Raw genomic sequence first — 4,936 nt, 5'->3', positions numbered from 1 at the left:
GGAGAATGTGTTTCCTCCGTTGTCGGCTGCGGACGTGATGGGTACATCAACCGCACCGGGAGCCCTACATGTAACTACATATCTCCAAAAAAGGCTTTTCTCCTTGGTCTAAGCACAAGGAGAAATGAACCGCACAACGAATGCCGTGGCCCAAAGGTTAATTTATTGAAATAACACCGCTCTTGGTCTTCAATGCTCATGATTGTAATGATGGAATGACGGTTTATCCCGGGGCTAGGGGTTGCATATTCATCGTGTTGAATTAGATCGCCACTTTTGATATATAAACAGTTGCAATCAAAGCACAACTGAAATGCATATTTTATTATCGACAACTTATATTCTAGCATGGTAAACGGTTTGAATACCGATTTCACTCAATCGCCTAGAGCATACCTTGCCTCTTTCCTATATACATTATTGGAAACTGTTGACTGCTTCTTTGTATTCTTTGTATAAACCCGTCCTATTTTCGTACTTTATATACTTTCTTAGGTCTTTGGTAATTTGTGTTAAAAGATATACGAAACGCTTTAGTTTTATTTCTTAGTGTGCAGTTTAGGACGTGTACCGTAATAAGATATAACAGTATATCACAAAATTCAGCCTTCGTTTTAGGGGGTAAAAATGGCTTCAAAATGCAGTTTTCTTAAGACCCCAGCAGTCATTTCTGAAACAGAGTAGCTTGCTCTGGTGACGTCAACGATGATCACTGTTTACAAGAACACAGCGAGGGGACAAACCGAATAGGGCGGGGGTTGGCATAGAAGGTGTGGGTTGGGTTGGGGGATTGGGAACGCTAAGCTGGCCCGGCGAAGCCATGCAGTGCCTGAGCATGTCACCTTACCTACAGCGTATACACACATATATGTATATTTAGGGCTAACAGCCAACCAATTTCAAATCATGTGTTGAAGTGTAAGTGAATAGAGATTTCAATCAACTTAAATTTACATGACATGGAAGACATGCCATTCAGCATACAATCGTATCTGTTTGAGCCAAGAATCTACACTCGTTTAAAAGAGGAGTTTGACCAAGACTATCCTTTCATTTGGGAAAAAGTTGGATTGTTTCGATTTTCTTGTTCATTCTTGTGGAAATAGAACATCACGTGGAAATTTGAAGAAGATGACGCCCGAAACCATACATCTCTTTTTTGGAAATACTAAAACTGGCATAACATGCCATCTCTGAATGTTGGGGAAAATGCATAAATGAATGCGTTGTTTGAGTGAACTCAGGGAGTGAGTGAGTGCTTGGGGTTTAACGTCCACAAATTTTTCTATAGTCGTCATTACGTAATTTGTGAGGGAGTGCTTGGGGTTTAACGTCATACTTAGCAATTTGTCAGTCATGTGACGACGAAGGAGTTCTTAGAGTCCTTGTTGCAGGACGGATTTCCATCGCTCTTTTTTTTTTTAGTGCTGCTTCACTGAGACGACTTACCGGCCCACCCGAGCCATTATACTGATACAGGTCAACTAGTCGTTGCACTATCCTTATGAAAAGTTATTGTTGAACGCCAAGCAAGCAAGTAACAACTTACTCTTTTAAGGTCTTGGGTGTGACTTGATCCAGAGCTGACCCTGGATGTACCGTCCCAGAAGCGGACGCTCTACCATGTGAACTATTAGGACCAGTTGCTTGAACTAAGAAAATCAAAATGACGTCTACTGATAAGTTTATAAATACGGTCGAGCCAGTCACTATAGCAACCACAATTCACTGGGGTCCAAGGCACTTCAGGGTGTTCGCCGCACTTCAAGCAAGATCAACGATGACGTAATTTCGGAAATATCCGGCCAATTGACGAAAAATATGCATAAAATAGATGGGTAATTAACAGGTGTAAAAATACCCCAATCATGAAAATTAAAAAAAAAAAAATGGTTTGGCATAATTTTGTTCATTTGGCTTAGAAACTTTGTTTTAGAAATCCTTTTCATGGACCCTTTAAACGTCGTTTTGGGACTTGGCCTTGTGTTTATTGACTTGGAACGTCATTGGTTGACGGCTGGCATACGAATGTCTGTATCGACGCATAGATTCACTCTCCTACCTTTTGGCGATAGGGAATAATAAACTGAAAAATCCGTTCGTTCTTGAGATTTTAGCCATACATGGGAAACTGTTTGCTCATAATAAACCCGTACCAAAAAATAAATTCCATGTTCTATGATTTTCATTCTATTATTCTAAGTATATTTGTCGTCATTCACAGGGTGGCCACAAACCCTTTACAAACTGCATGGAATTCGCCGACAATGGCTAGTTTTAACAAGACATCTAATTGGGCATTCTCGTATACAGTGTTTTGGTGTTTTGGAATTGGTGTCCAGTACTTCATCAAACATATCCTGGTTGACTGAACTTCGATCCTGTTAGGCAAAGGTCGTCTCTATCCAGAGTCGATTCTATATTCGATTATTTGGCAACAGTCATTAAATATTTGAACAACCCAGGGAATTAAAGGTCGAGTAAAGCCAGAGAACTGAGTTTTGCAACGTCAACATCCTGGCAATGGCCACGCACCTCACAGCTTCAAAATTCAGGTATTCAATATTAACAATAGACTTCTGCTATAACAGCGTCTCCATCTGGATGGAACATGAATATACGAAACCTATACGTAACTATCGGTTGCGAAAACATCTTCAATCCATGGCTCTAAATGGACACTTCAGAGCTTATTTACTTATGTATAGTGGAACGATATATAACGAAGCAAAACATTTGTATATGCATGCGTATCTGTGTCCCTTATTATAACACCTATACTGAAGCGTCAGTGATCAGCACCACCAGGGGTTCTTCATATCGGCCTTGTTCCTTTACACTGCACAGTGGACCGTTTCGGAAGTACTCGATTATCTTGTGTGTAATTTATGAGAGACAATCAAGTTCGAAAAACAGATGAAAAAAAAAAATGAAAAAAAAAACAAACAAATTTAATAAATCTCTGATTAAGAGCAGTGCTTCTTGCCCAGCACGTTGTAGGTGCACATATCCCCGTTGCGATGTGAGAGACGACATTCCGCCCACTGTTATGTTGAAACCTATCAAGCCCATGCTGTGACCATCAAGAGCATCAGTCAAAGTACTTGGTAATTCGGAGAGGCTAATCATAAACTACGCCTGTACAAGAGATTTCCAAAGCCATAGTTAGCGATACTTTAGTCATCCGCTAACATGAGTTATGAAGTTGTGGAATGTGCACAAGCTTGGTAGATAGAAGGTTCTCCTCCAAGGAGAATGTGCGAAGGAAACATCTATAAATCTCAAGGCATGTACCAACATGTTAATGTAAGACAGCCGCCATGGCTATTTGGATCAAGAAAGGCACTGAAAGCCATATTTAATCATGAAACGCAGCGAAAAGCAATCCCAACCATCTCCTCAACAATGACAAAACATTACCTACGTTCCTTCATTTGATTTCAAAGTGTTGCATTCGCAACGTGGGTGAGTGATCAAAGACAGGTAAATAAGAGTTAAGATGGCCGTCGACACCCATGTTTGGGCCATGCTAAATGCATCCTCAACGACCTCAACAATGACAAGGCCACTAATTTTATTTATTTGATTGGTGTTTTACGCTGTACTCAAGAATATTTCTGTTATACGACAGCGGCCAGCATTATGGGAGGAAACCGGGCTGGGGAAACCCATGACCATCCGCAGGTTGCTGGAGACTTCCCACATAGGGCCGGAGAGGCAGCCAGCATGAGCTGGACTTGAACTCCCAGCGACTGCATTGGTGAGAGGCTCTCGGGTCATTGTGACGCGCTGGCACGCTCACCACCTCGGCCACCGACAAGGCACTAATGAAGTTTGAGAGCAATTCCTTGAGGGTACAGCGTGTAGATCATAAATATTAACAGTATATTCTGTAGCTCTCTGTCCATCAACATATAAAATATGAGTGCTACAGTATTGAATCTACAGCATTTCAAAGTTCCCCTTCCACTATCTTATCTAATAATAAGTCTGATTTCACGTTCCTTTACGTAAGGGAAACTGTTAATTTTGACTATTAATTATATGTTGAACAACCAATGTAGCTTGAAGAGATATATTTGTTTATTTATTTGTTTGATTTGTGTTTTACGCCGAATTCAAGAATATTTCACTTATATGCTGGGGGCCAGCAATATGTTGGGTGGAAACCGGGCAGAGAACGGGAAAAACCCACGACCATCCACAGGTTGCTGCAGACCTTCCCACGTACGGCCGGAGAGGAAGCCAGCATGAGCTGGACTTGAACTCACAGCCTCCGTGGCTCAGTTGGTTAGCGCGCTAGCACAGCGTAATGACCCAGGAGTCTCTCACCAATAGAATGGTATATGAGAATGGAAGAGATATAGAATGGTAGAACTGAGACCCAGGCAAGCCATGGGTAATGCTAAATTTTGGTTATTGTATTTATGCCTGACCAAATGTCCATTGTCAGCCAATCAGCGTAGAGTCTCCATGCCTTTGAAATCGAAGTACGTGACCAACAAAGTCTATCCAACTACAGATTCGTCAAACCGTACATTAATATACGTATATAGCCATATGTAAGTTGTCAGTCTGATTTAATATTGCAATTATACTTCTGTTTGTACGAAACGTGACTCTTACATCGAAAACTGTGCACGTGATTACCAGTTGCGTCATAGAGAATTGTCGCTTTGTGCGATAATTTCACAGTTTCATACATGTGCATATGTTATAATCTACATGCGCAAGAAAGCAACATTGGTATTCAACAAGCAAAGTGATGTAAAGATTATGTCATCTACATCAATGCGCAGACATCGCCTAGCATAAGCATATATATGTTTCCCCGAGTTACACCAGGCGGATGTGGAGACTGCTTCGTATAACAGCGGTAAGAAGTTAGCAGAAAGTTCCTTTGGCAGGTATAAATATCAAGACAAAACACAAAAAA

Source organism: Liolophura sinensis, chromosome 1 (genome assembly GCF_032854445.1).
Source record: "Liolophura sinensis isolate JHLJ2023 chromosome 1, CUHK_Ljap_v2, whole genome shotgun sequence".
Taxonomy (NCBI): Eukaryota; Metazoa; Mollusca; class Polyplacophora; order Chitonida; family Chitonidae; genus Liolophura; species Liolophura sinensis.
Note: the sequence above shows the minus strand (reverse complement) of the source record.